Source organism: Calypte anna, chromosome 1 (genome assembly GCF_003957555.1).
Source record: "Calypte anna isolate BGI_N300 chromosome 1, bCalAnn1_v1.p, whole genome shotgun sequence".
NCBI classification, from domain to species: domain Eukaryota; kingdom Metazoa; phylum Chordata; class Aves; order Apodiformes; family Trochilidae; genus Calypte; species Calypte anna.
In genome coordinates this window covers 184,131,125-184,146,098 of record NC_044244.1, presented here as the reverse complement: position 1 = coordinate 184,146,098, position 14,974 = coordinate 184,131,125, and positions in this window count along the sequence as shown.

The following is a 14,974-nucleotide window of genomic DNA, read 5'->3' as shown; positions in this document are numbered from 1 at the left end:
ATCAAATTTTTTGTCATAACATGTAATAATAAAATATAAAAGACAGTGCAAAGAACCGATCCTCTCTAGGAATAATCAGTTTCATAACTCCAGGGGAGCTGTCACCAGCTAACTTATTTTATCTAAAAAAATCTTGTTATGCTAGCAAAAATGAGTGCTAAAATAATTCAGCTTTTTTTTACTGTTATTAGAAAAAATCAGACAAGTTACTGGAATGCATAAACTGGGTTCCTATATATAAATAAAATAATGTTCATGCTATTGCCACCATGGATAAGGTCTCAGCTGCATCTGTGTATTTGGATCTAGGCAGAGATGAACTCTTGTTGGAAAGAATCCATGAAGCCTAGGAGGAATTTTTGTATGTGGAAAAGGAAGATAGAACTATTTTGTGACTCTCTGTTCACTGTTTCATGAAACAAAGACCAAGGGAAGCCATGACAAATTCTGTTAAAACTATTAAAATTTATTCCAAAAAGGGAAGCAGTGACTCTTCTCCAAGACTGTAGAATGGTCTTAAACTATCATGATTAAGTTTAGATATGAGGTTTGGGATTCAACTGTCTGAGGACTGGTGCTATTTGAGATATTTTAGGGAATCCTTCCTTACCCTCAGCTGCCTTGGAAGGATGTAGGTCTCCATATCTCCTGTGTCATGCCAGCCTGCCCTAGGTGGGTGACTCAAGCTCATGCAAATAAGTAATGAGTCTGGATCAGATTTAAGTATTTAAAAATCACGTAGATATAATGTAGATAGCCACAAGTTATTTAGGTGTTTAGTCTCCTATCCTGGACAATAGATTCTAGAGAGTGATTCAACTGACTATTACTGGACTTTAGGATAAGATGAATTGCTCTCTATACTTCATTGATTGGCTGGATTTCTATCAACAGTAGGAGGAGTTTAGATACCCAGGACACGTATGGGAACCCCCAGCATAGACCTCTAAAGTCAGGAACACATTGCTAATTGCAAGCACCAGAGTAAATGGTCATGTATGGGCATGTTTGCTAACTTTAGAAGCTATCAAGTACAGAATGGTTTTGATGTTGCTGTCCTTGTTGGAGTTAAATGGCATCCTTGGAAAACTTAAAAGGGAAAGAATACATGTAAGTGTGAGAGAGAAATACAGATATGTACCATTATCATATTTTCTCTGTTGCATGCCTGTAGTGTAACAAGGCAGCCAGGTGCCACTAACTGCCAGGGTGTGAGCATGAGCTTGTGTCAAGCCCACCTGTGCCCTATTAGGGTGGGCCCCCACTGCGCATGAGCAGGACCAGGGGGCCAATAAAAGGTGAGGCCTGAGACACAGGCGGGGCTCACTCCTGAGCTAGCCAGCAGAGAGATCAGTCGCTCTCAGAGCAACAGCACTGATCCAGGCTAGTCAGCCCTGTGGGCTATAGGCTTGGAGCACTGTTCGTGAGTCTCTGCTGGAACACCTGGTTGGATCTTGAAGTGCCGTACCCTAAAAGAGGTTCGTCTTGCTACACATGCCAGACAAGACTTCACTGATTGCACACAGGCACATGTGTACCAGAGCCAGCCTGACCCACTTGAAGCCCTTTGCCTGGTGGTTGTCCCACAAGCTGTGCAGATATAAAATTTTCCCTGAAAGAGTCAGCAAGAAGAGATCAATGTTTCTGAACTGATCAGCAAAATCCATCTGCATCTGCCTTGGGGCTTCTCACCACCTGGGACATCCTGGAATTGCTACAGGCTCCCAGGCCCCCAGCTGGACAGGTAGCAGCAACGCCAAAACATCTCATGAGAGATCTGTGATTGTCACCCTGCATCACAGTTCCTTTGCTGGCAGGGAGCAAACAAGAAAGGAGTGGTTGGAGACCAACCAGGTGGCAGTTCAGAGGCTGCCAGGGAGTCCAGAAACAAAGCCTGAACCCTGGTAGCCTTTAACTACTTTCTCTGGCATTCCCATTCCAGATGAATGATGAGTCTTTGCAATTCTGAGTTGCCTTCAGGACTTCTGAACTCACAAATCTGCTGCTCCTGTCATCAAGAACGGGCTTTTTTCCCACAATGTTTCTTTAAAATCAAGGCAACTTTTTATTAGGAACAACTTCTTTGAACAATAATTAAATGGATTAAATTTAGTTTTGGTCTTTTCTACCAGGATGTCTTGTTTACCTTTGTCTAGGTGGTAAATTCCCTAGGCTCGTTTAGTTCTGGGTCCAAATCATTACACAATAGCTCTTTGATTCACTACCACAGCCCTACCTACTGTGATAATAGATATGTAACCATGCCAAGAACAGTATCAAAGGGCATTTGTCCCTCCCAGGCAGGGTTAGTGTATGAAACCAAGAAAATAAATAGTAAGAAAGAATATTTAAACAAAACTCTTTTTTCGTGAGGTAGATAGCATTGTGTCTTCCTTCCATGTTGGACTTGCTGGATTATGTCTAATGGATGCCCTACAGAGTGCTTGGCAAACAGAAGGTAAATACATGCATTGAGAAGTAGGCAAATTCTCCTCCAAACAAGTTGGTGAAAAACACAGTGAATGAGACTGTTATAAATAAAACATGGAGGAAAAATAAATTTTTGTGATGTGAATTCTAGAGGAGAAAGAGTGACATGATTACATAGTTAAATGACCTTCAATAAAAAACCTTTTTTCACTCAAATGATGAGGCTGACTTGTCAGTAGTACCAGAGATTTTCTAAATAAGAACTATGAAGCAAAAAAAGACATCAACATCCAACACTAAAACAGCTAAATTATATCTAGACAGATAGAATTAGTCAGTTAAGCTCTACTTCTGCTACAGATCCAAGACTTGAACAATTAGTATGGTCACCTGTGTGCACAGTTAGTGAAATGAGGAAGAAAAGAGTTCCCAAGTAATCAGAAATCATCAAAAGCAAGGAAGAACTTCAGCTAAGTATTTGGAAGACGGAAAATAAAAGAACAACCATAGAAGGTCTAGAACAAGCAAGCTTTACTCTGAGAACTGTAATCCCATCTGAAATAAAATATTTTAAAAACAGAAAAGTTGGAAAGATCAGACCCAGAAAGCATTATCCCATCTAAAATAACTCAGTCCTGTGCAGTTAACCACAATAGCAGCACAGATAATGCAGAGGGAGGATCAACAGAAGGGACAGCTGGAAAAATCGGCCCAAATTCAGAGGGGGTTAGAAACATACTTAAAGAACTAAAAATCTACAGATTGTCAGCAAATCATCCATGCACTTTTTTTGGCTTTTACTGTTGTAGCTGAGGATATGGACTGCTAAAGTCTTGCAGTTGTGAAACCACTCAAAACGCCATACCAGAAATATGAAGGAAAAACTAAATTTGAAAGCAGGAATAGCATTCAGTAGAAATGTTGAAGTTTAGAAGACTTGAACCTGCTTCCATGACCTTCACAATATCAGACATCAATAAAAGCTACACATTTCCTTTTCTGAAAGTGCTGCAATTAAAACCAATCATTTTGAATCTAGTTCTTCTTGACCAGCAAAGTCCTGTTTGTCATCTCCACCGCAGGGTGTGGCAGCAGAGTTTGTCTTGGAAGACTGAAAGCGTTATGTTTCAGGCCTTGATAGAGACACTCTGGGAACAGGATTTATCAGAGGGTGTCAGGTTATCAGCCCAGGGTATCAAAAGTGCAGTTTGTGGGTATTGTTGCCACAGAGCACGGCTGCAGTGTCTCTACTCCACCCTCTATGCCATTTCCTTTGGAGTTGGCACAAGGAGTATCCCTGATAGAGCCACATCTATGGTAGTCATGGCACACTGGCCAGATCCCACTGGCTCCAAACGCTGTACATTTACTTAAAAAGTACAAAAAAAGTAGTCTGGGTCATTTCTAGCAATTATTGCAATTCCTCCACATAATCCAACCCATGATATAGTCATTCAAGCTTCATGATGCCTGGGGCAAATGGGGAATGCCACAGGCTTTATTGCAAGGGTTAATAATTACAAAGTTACTTGCTGAAGGTGCTAAATGAGTAAAACTTTTTCCCACTCTAACATACAAGGAGATTGCCAAAATAAAGCACAATACATTGAGAACCAAAGAAGATGCACTAGGATGTAACGTCTTGTTAGAGAGTCCTGTAGCAGTTGGTGATGATCTGGAAAGAGTGTCCCACCAGCTGAGTTCTCCATCTTCCTTCACTCTTTCCAGTACTCACTGGATCTCCCCTGTGTCGTGATGGGCAGTAATCAGTCTTTTGTCCATTTTCTTGCACTTGCTCCAGCAATCACTTTAAGTCCTCATGCTGCAGGAGTTTTCTTATCAGGGCAAGATTCTTGCCAATAGCAGCAGGCAGCAGACCTCAAAATAAGGTGCAGTCAGATTGCAACAACTGATGAGTCATGTCAGGAGCTGAGTAGTTGAAGTCACATCCTCCAACATGAACAAAATTACAAACACAAATGAGTGATGCAAGTGATTACTTGTATCTATGGTATCACCATCTATTAGCACAAAATCACAAGCAGTTCTCAGGCAAACATATCCCTTTCCAGTATACACAAGTACTGCCTGTGGGGTTTTGTCAGGATGCATTCAAAATGACAGATGTTCTGCTCTGTGTCACGATAAATGTCTTGAGCTTTGAGGGTGTTGCTTTCACAGATGAGCCCCTACTGTTGTCACACAGCACATGCACTGATATTAGCTGCCAGCTGCTCCTATTTTGCTGGGCCCATACTCTATGTTCTATAGGATAGAGCACAGTTCCAAAATTATTCACTCCCTGTGCAATGATTGGTTGTATGGCAAACACCAAAACCATCACAAATTGTCAGCACAAAGACAGTGGTTTTATCCTCAGTAGGGTTGTAACTGAAGTTGACCAGATACCACCAGGATTGGAATTTTCTATCAAAATCAGTATCATTATCCCTAATTACCTTCTGAATTTCAGTGGGCAAGGCACCTTCATCACTCTCCCGTATGATTGCAGATGCTGTTGATTGCATCCATAGATACCTTGGATACACCTAAGGGCTTAGAGAAACATTACCCTGGGTTATGATCAAGTGCCTTTACCAACAGCTGGTGGTCTTTCTCATTCTCTTCCCCCAGCTGAGGTAGGGTGTTAGATAAAAACCATCGATTGGTTCCCAGGGCTGTAAGAGAAGATTGAAAAGGGTGTCCCAGTCCATTCAGATCACTGGTTACTGCAACTAGTTTACTAACAAGCACTTCCATATCAGTGCTATTTAGAACACCCAGTCCAGTTCCTAAGACACCAGTTCCATCTCTCTTTAGTGGTTTCAGATGCCTAAAAGCCTCTCTGGGGAACCATACTGACCACCCTGCATAAGATGTGCTCAGAAATGGTGAGCAAGTGGCTGATTGAAGAGTTGTTAGCTTGCATAGAGAATTCCACCCATTTGAGACAATATGATGGGTTTACCAACACCTGTTAGAGAAGCATTCCAACCCCATCCCTCCATTGAGAATGTTTTATTCCTTGTATAACCAGAGCAGAAAGGTTTAAACCCTTTTGGTCCTGTAGTGCTCCAGCATGTGTAGTATTCCCTATCCAGACCTGATGAGCACTAAGTAGATTTCTAATTCCAAACAGAAGTTCTGGATAGTCAGCAGTAGGTATTTCAGATACTGTGAGTGGAACCAAATTGGCTTGGGTGGAGGGGGTCAGGTTTACTGAGAATATGTAGGTGGCTTTTTCATGTGCTGACTCATTAATCATCCTTCACCCCACTTGGATTTTTCCCCTGCTTTTCCTTTGAGGGATGAAAGTCCATTGTTTTGGCTCCACTCATGCTTTGAAAACACCTGGTTTCAGTGAATGACCACAGTGAATAAATTTAAGTTTGCTTTGGCACTGGGCCTTCTGATATCTTGGTTGTACTTGGTATAAGCCTGGGACCATGGCCATTCTAGGTCTTTCAGGCTACTGCTCAAAAGGAGTAGCATCAGAATCAAAATGAAACACCACATTATTAATTCAGCTGATTAAATTTCAGCTGGTTAAATTTCAGCTGCAAACAATGCATCACACAGGTCAGTGCATTTAACTTTGTCTGTTCACATGCAGTTTGTCCAGGGTTCCTGTGAATACAAAAGAAAAGGAAAATGCTCAGTTTTACTGAACCAGCAGGGTTAATCAGAGGGTAAATCCACCAATTACTAATTCAGTGTGTTTTTTATGTACGTTCTCTGGCTTCCCATGCATAAGGATTTATGGGTGCAGTTAGCACCATTGATACTATTCCAGTTTGGAACATTTTCACCAACACAGGTTGTCCAGTGTAAAATTCCTCTGTTATGTTTTTCTGATTCGACCTGAACCTTTAGAGTGATTGTAGGTATGGATACACAGAAAGATTTAGTCTGGGGACAGCCATCTCCACTCCACCAATTGTTTAACTGATAGATGGCATCACATAACTGCAGATGCCAGCTGGGCTCATGAGTTTTGCAAAATGCTTAACCAATCCATTAGTCTGTTCAATAATGCCATTGGCTTGAGAATAGATGGGGATGTGAAATACCCACTTAATCAATTCCTCTTTGGCCCCATCTTGTACCACTGTAGATGTAAAATTATCACTCTGAATTTCTTCTGGAACAGGGAGATTACTGAACCCTCTCTTGAGACCCTTCACTGCGTTTTCCCGAGTAGCTGCTGTGAAACCAGCAGCCAGAGTGAGACTTGATATAACTTCTGTTCCTACTGGGACATGCTTTTTCCCACCTGGTGGTTGCAGTGGGCCAATGTAGTCAATCTGCCAGGATTTCCATAATGTCTTCCTGTCCCAGAGGTGTCATGGAGGTGCCTTACTCGAATGGTCTCTGTTAAGTCATGAACAACACTGAACAGGCAGTCAGTATTTGTTCACACAGCTCTATTGATACAAGCCATCCTCAGGCTATGCCTTCTCCATACAAATCAGCCTGTCCAGTGTAACCACATTTAAGATGTAACCACTCAAGTAGGTACTTCCATTCTTGATCAGTGTCTGTGACATCAATTGGTCACAGCCACGTCAGGCTGTCTACCTGATGGTTAAACTGAGCAGTGATAGAATTTCAACCATCATGTCCTTTTACCCAACCACTGTGCAACACCCTTTGTTCTCCTATTTCTAGCAGTTTCCAGCTGTCAGTTTACCAAACTGAGATTGTGACAGCAAAGGAATCACTGTAGATATGGTTAGTCCCCTGCTATGCAGCTAAGGAGACTGCTCTAAGTTACCCCACTTGTGTGCTACCTTCAGCTATTTCAGTTTTTCTCCAGTGCCACAGCTTGGTATTTCCAGTTATTATTTTCTCTATGAGATGATGCTTTGGTAAACCATACTCCTGTAAGATGTCTTTGGCTAGAGTAGTGCCTCTAGGATAGGAGAGGGCTTGCTGGGAGTAAGTGTGAATAGCAAAGTGCTGTCTATATCCTTTTGCAGTTTGAACACTTTAGTGTTACTCTGGGTGACTGCCAGGATTTCATTAATGCCTTCTAAATAGGCACAGCACTTACAAACCCTGGGCTTTTGTGCAATACTGGTGGTCAGTGCTGTCCCTTTATGGACTTCATCTAGGAGGCAAGAAGGTCCCCTAATAATCACACTCTGTTCTCTCCTGATCCATTCTTCTTGCTTCACAGCTTGCACTAGATAGCAAACCTTTCTCAAGATCTGAATATCTGCTTTCAGTATCATTAAAAAAGAGGGAACTAAATTCCAGTGGTCTCTCTGGATGAAACCCTTGAGTCTCTTCCAGCATCTTCATGTCTAAGTAATACTCTCCCTCACACCAGAGAAGTTATTGCCAATGATTATCTTCAAGGCAGTCCTGTTTCAGAGGGCCAGGCTGTGGCAGAGCAGCCAGCCTTGCTCAGAGCAGGTAGGTCTCATGTTGTTGAGACACCACTGTCTTGGTTGCTGCTCTTCAGGGTGTGAGGTGCACTTCAGCATGAATACAAATACATCAGTCAGCCCTTAGAAGTGGCCGTTCCAGCTGTGCAGTGGTTTTCAGCCTGTTGCTGAAGATAAATCACCACTATTTTGTAAAGGGGTAAACTGAAGCATGGGAACATTATGTGATTGCTTCAGGGTCTTGTGGGTTCTCCTGAGGGCTGTGAGCAGCAATTAGAAGTGTCTCTGTCAAAGCACTCTCAGCTCCATGACCCTGAGCATTTCATACAAATTTTATTAAGAACAGTTACTTGCTTTCATGTTGTAAAACGGCATCGATCTTCCCATTAACTCCTGGAAACACATCTCTTATCAGCATGGGATTCTTGTCCATAGACTGACTTCTTTTACCAAAACTGAGAAAAATGATAAAAAACCCAGTGCCAATGAAAACTGAAATCAATTCCCAATTAATACAGTTCTCTTCATTATCTTCTACCTACCAACAATTAGTTTAGCTCATTGAAGACTTTCAGTATCATTTAGGTAGTGCCAAGGCACACATGATGTGTCATATATAATTATTTCTATATATAGCTTCACTGCGAGAATCATCTCTATTTCTGCTTTAAGGTACACGTAAGAATACCTAATATTTTCAGCCACCATCATAAATCCTCTAAATATTTTTTCTAAGTGGCTGTACCTAAGGGAGAAGTAGATAATCTTATCTCAAACATGTTAGATTCGTAAGATTATAAAAACATTGCTTTTGTGGTCCCTCTCTGTAAGAAATGTTTATCAAGAACAATCTAATTTTTTTCTAAAGTTACAAGTTAAGTAATCTTATTTACGTTACTTATAGCAGGCAGTTATATCTCTCAGTGCTGGAATAAGAAGTTTTCTGAGAGCATGTTCCTTCTGATACCTTTGCTGAGCAAGAGACTGAAAGATCAGACAAACTGCTCAGATGAATCCCTTCAGGCTGTGAGAGTTTGAACTAAAATGTAGAAGTCTGTTCACCTGCTTGAACTTCAAGTATATTGCTGACCAGATACTGCAGGATGATCTCTGACCTGAGCATTATGCTGGTAGGAAAGAGAAATTGTGTCATTCATCTGCAAAAGTTCAGGTTACCTACTGCTTCTAATACAGGAGCACCTCCTTCAGATATTAGAAATGTATGTCCTGTAATACAAACCAGAACAGTACAGTCTGGACTTCATTGAGGAAATAAACATGTAGAGCAAATAAATCTTTGCAATATGTGGCATTTATCAGCAGCTTTATGAACTGGAAAAAGAGCAGAATACTGCTTCTGGCCACAGAGAAATATATTTGATATAAAAAGTAAGGTTCTGACTGATTTCCTGACCTGTTTGGTGGAGATGTAGGATTTCTTTTTTTTTCCCCATTTCTTTTTTTATTATAAAAATGAAATGAAAATAAATAAATGGCTAAATATTTAAATCTACTAAAAGGAAAGCTAAACCACAATTTCAGCACAGCACCTTTTCAAATGTTTTTCTATAGCCAGTTGTGACACTTAAAGAAATTACCAAAATTGTGTGACTAATGCATCCTAAAACACGACAGGATACTGATCATGTGATGATGTTTGCTTCTATTTAGGAAAGCAGCACAGGAAATATTACCTCCAAAATTTGCCCACTATGAAGTAATACATTTTCCCTTCATATCCATTATTAAAAGCAGCATCAATTTTAGTAACATCCTTTGAAAAGCCCAGGCTGTAGATTTCTTGGGGATATCCAGGAAGTATCTCCTCTCATAACCCAGAATTCACTCCCATTATGAAAAGTTGATAAAGCATCTTATTAGAATCTTCTTCCAGGTCTGACACAATACTTTTCACAAAAGCTAATCTTTTAATGAAAAAATGCAGAGAAAAAATATTGGTTCCTTTAAAACATTCTGCATGCTAGCTCTAGAATCCAAAAAACCATCCAGGAATACTTCTGGACACCAAATCTTATGAAAACTGAAATTTCAGTTGTCCTTCATACTTAGGTTATTTTTCTGCAAGCTAACAAGAAGCATTTATCATCATTTTTGAAGTCAAAAGATAATTTTACAGAAAAAAAATTACATTCATTTTGTCAAAGAAATATTTTGATATATTGACATAGGAAAAAAAAAGATACGTGTTCCTTATAGTGGATAATATTTTGTTATCTTTGTCATTGAAATTCACCAACTGATTGCAATAAATTAAAGGCGCTGAATTCCTACAGGAACTTAAATGTTTATTAAACCAGACACAAGCTCTCCAGGCTACTTGGAAAACCAGCACAGGCAAATGGTTTACCTTTATAAAGGTTTTGTCTTTTTCAGGAATTTCTTCTGCATCACCAACACCAGGTGGCAGCCGTGGCCAGAATGATTCTAGATTAAAATCAGCTGCTCTGACTTTAGGATGCTTGTGCCAAAAATGCCTTACATAAGATAGAACAAGTTTTAAATAACATCAGACATTTGTACACACTATTAAATGAACCTACGTCATGGCAAGCGGGGCAGGATTTATCTGACTAAACCGAGCCATGTACATCGAGTTTCTTACCTTAAGTTCCCTGTAATGTCAGTGGAAAAAGGCAATTTCCATGGTGGGATTCCTCTAACCTGATAAAGATGAACAGATGAACTCTTTAGTCAAAATAGTATCTTTTTTTCTCCATGGAAAGTAGTGACAGCATCAAAAGTTAAACTGGAGTCACAAGTGTTTGGCAGGGCAGGATCTTTTGGCTCAGTTTGATTTTTAATCTCAGCATATTCCCTCTGGTCATTGTAGGATGTTAGAAGATGGTCCTAGAAGAAGCAGTTTATGGAAGAAATTAAAAGTCAGAACTCAGTACACAAAAATGTCATTTAAAGATATTCCAAAGTCTTTGAAATTATAAGCATCACTTGATTAATAATTATGAATTATCATAAGGCACTGAATGCCATTAATATCCTGATGAAGGCAGAATACTGAATGGTCAAATTTCCTATAAACCAGGTACATCAGAGCATTGGAGTTTTGGGAATGGAAAAGCCCCAGTGAGTGGCCAAACTCATAGGCAGCAACATAAAACAGATTTGTACCTGAAAACAACAAACAACACAGATAATAGGAGAGCTGTGTCTTCATTAGTCCTGAAAACATGAAAGACATGAGGTAGGTCAGAAGCTTTCAAAACTGCTTGCCTAAGAAAATGTTATGGGAAATTCAATTGGAGATTAAATTCTAGTCAGAAAGAAAAATAAATAATTACAGTAGAGCACAAGGAAATAGTCTGTAGTACCTGCAGAAGTCAGTGGGAGAGAAGGGCTCTGGACCAGTGCTGTGATGTAGTTGTGCAGGTTAGTGTAGTAGAGACAAGCAGGTTAGAGGAGTGGGGAGAAGGGGTTTGCAAGGTCCCTCAGCTCCCTCCATAGAAATCTCCACACAGTCTGTGGCAGAAGTTCAGCCGGGGCCTTTAAAGCAGGGGGCTTAGAGGCTTCTCACAGCTGTGGAAATAATCCCCATTTTTAAGCATTTTTTTAAAGAGAGGAGACAGACACTGCACCCTTGATTTCATGTACTACCTGTTTCAGGAAGGGCCTGGAGAAGTTAGTTTCCTCTGTGCTTTTGGTCCAGGTTTTGTACTCATCAAAGTGAGCATCTGCACCAAAGTCCTTGCTGGGAGCATAGGGTATGAGCAATGGACCCTCCTGGGACATCCAAGGGGATAAATGCATTGGGATCTGAGGACCAAGTCCCATACACAGATGACTGGGAGTTAGAGAGATAGCAGATCTCAGCTATGCACAGAGCTCTCTATTCTGCTGATTTTGTGGATATTCAAATTCCCCGTTCATATAGATCTGCCAAAACCTCTGTTTTTCACAGGGAAAACATAGGAAAATTTGAGCTTAGATATTAGAAGTGAAGTCTTGGTTCCCACAAGAAATGGGTGAACATTTACATGCTAATGCCACACGGAAGGAGGAGAACTTGGTTTAGGTTGAACTATATTTCCTTATTGTGCTTGTGAGGTAAAATTTTCATGAACTCTGTGTCAGCAGCCATCAGGTGGTAACCTGAACCTGACTGGTATTTTAAGTGACAATAGCATAAGAAAGATCCTGTGAAGACTGTAAGCCCTTGATTGTAGTCTACAAAACAAAATTTATGGACTCAGAGGTTACGTGTGGTGCCTGCACACTTTGCATAACCCAGCTGAGTGGATATGTTTAGGAATGTGTTGGTATCTGTTTTGGGAGTGGATCTGAGTGGGAAGAGAGGAGGTGACTAGAAGAGGATATGTCTGTAAGACTCCTTATTAAAGATGGTCGGCTGCTGGTAAGTCTACCCTGAGGGCAGTGCCAGAAATACAAGCCTGGAGTCTGTCTAGAATTTATTTAGCTCACACAAAGCACATGACTAATCCCAGGAGTGTAACTGGAGTTACCCACTCCAAAATGCTGTAAACCTGGGGATATCCCACAAGCCCTAAGCCTCTTGTTGTTCATGTTTCTGTTTGCTTGTTCAGCCTCGCACTGAACTTTGCACACGTTAGCTATGACAAGAAAAAATTCCAGGTCAACTGCTCCATATAGCAACCTGAGAGTAATTCATAATGGTTATGTGGAGCTCTACCTCTGCCTGCAGAGGAGAGCATTATGTCTGCATCACCTCTGTCTTTCTCGATGAATTCCAGTGGGATCACACTGCTCCAAACTCTTCAGGCTTTCTTGATTGCTGCATTGACATCTGCTGGATGCAGGTCCAGTATGTAGTTCAATATCCTTTAAAATACAGGACAGAAAAAAAGCTATGTTCTTCCAACTTATGCTATGTAACACACTGTCTTTACAGTAAGAAATGCACTATAATTACTTGTATGCCAGCACTTGTTTTGCCCACTTTGGTTCTCCTCCAAAGGTGGAGAATCCAGCTACATCAGGGAATCCACAGTGATGTTTCTGTATCAGGTCCAAAGTGCCAGAATCCAGTTTCCCTGTCACCTCTAGCCCAAAGAATTACTGCGCTTCTGTTATTATTTTTTATCATTTGACTATGTTTTTTCCAAATTAAAGATTCTCTATCTTTTAAAAGCCATAGTGGTTTTCCACGTAGTTCTAATGAAACAAAGGAAAAACGAAACCAGAAACATTTTAGGACTGTTGATGGCATTTGTTTTGAAGCATTTAGTATAAATGAAAATTTATACTAACACCACTTCAGACATGTCTCTTTCCTGCTTTTCTTTCTGTTCCATGGGAACTGGGGTAAAAGAGTTTGCCAAAACCTGAATGAATATTTTTCTATTAATGACCTTTTGCATTATGTTAGCACTATAAATGTTGTTTGTTTACTCAGAATATATTAAAAATTAGCATTTGGCTAATGAATGGATTACTTTCTGGTAAGGTACCCTCCACTTACGCTGTACTTTAGGGTTACCCAAAGTCATTTGGAGCAGGCAGTGCAGAAACTGTTTGAAATACATGACTGAATACAGTATTTCAGCAGTAGTATCCCATTTCCCTATATTTTTTGACAGTAATAATCTAGAAAAAAGAATATATTTTATGAAGAGTCTCATATTTATTTGTGTCTCAAAATACCAGAATTCACATAAATAACCTCATTTCTACCTGGATTACAAATCAAACATAGACTGACTCAGGTGTTTAATCATTTTTAGAATTAGCACAGAATTGATGCATCATAATTTTAATTGGTCTCCACAAAAAAATAAAACAAGAATAAGTGGGGACTGAAGAAGACTTTATCACCATGGTAGAGAATTCAGCCCCCCTCTATTTTGAGACACTCAGTGATGTTATTCATTCTATTAGAATCTGCAGAACTAACCTGTCAGCTACAATATGCCAGTCCCAGAGACAACACTTGGTGCTCAACAGTTCCTCAAGATCTCCTCCCCAGATAAGTACCTTCCTCACCTGGATAAGCTCCATGTCTTCTTTCTTCTGCCTTGTGTCTGCAGGAAAAGCACAAGAAAGGGCTGCACGTAACAACAGGAGAAATGGGATATACTCCATTCTCATTTTCACTTGCCTTTAGACAACTCTTGTTTGTAGTTTGCCGCCCACTTGCTTCACATTTATACAGTGTGTTTGCTTTACAAAGCTTTTCAGTCCCTGAACAACTGATTCTCACAATTTCTCATTAGCAACAGAACACATGAAAAACAATGTTTCTATCATAAAAAAGAATAATGCTGTCTTTCATCTGATCCCACCCTTGGGCAGATCTTGCAACATGAAAATATGATTAATGAGAGGGTAAGAGAACTTTAGGGTTCTTTTATAAGGTCATTAACTTTAAGTTTTTAAATGTAGTTTTGCTCTCAAAAGCCATAAAATGTCTTGTTTATTCTTTCTATTCAAAGTCACTATTGATTTCAAATGGGTTATTGAAGTACTAAAGGGAAAAACACTCACAGAAAGTTGCAGAACTGTACATCACAAGTAGAAAAAAATATCTAGGTTGTTTTGTTTAGGTTAGTGTTTGCTTGTGTGTTCTGTAGGTGTGTATACAGGAGGATGTACTTCTGGAGATCATTGTAGTGACATCATTTTTTCCAGTGATAGAGTCCTTCAAAATCAGAAGCTTAATGCTGGAACTCCCTGCTTGCTGAAGTAATACTTTTGTTTACTCAATTTTCCTTTGGTGCAGATCTCACCTGGATGAAAATTCTTGTTGTCTGCAGTAAAATGTGGAAGTCCCCCACAGAAATGAAAAGACTTCTCTCAGCACACTTAAACTCATTATAAAAATTGAGCCAAGGTGTTTTCAAGCCACTTTTTTTTTTTTTTTTTTTTTAATCAGTCTCCACTGTTCTCAGAGAATTACCCAATTACTTCATATTTCACAATCTCCTTCTGGTATTGCAAGGTTTAAAAAAATGCTGAGGTTTTCTGGATCAAACACTTTGATGGAATTTCCCTTCAATGGAGAAGATCCTCTGTCCTCCATATCTGCTGTTGGTGTAAAGCCTTCTGAGACCCAGCATCAGATCCACTCCAACACTGGGCCCACTTTCCATCCATGCCCCATCATGCCAGAAATGAGTTGAAAGCAGAGCTGACAGTGAAGGTTC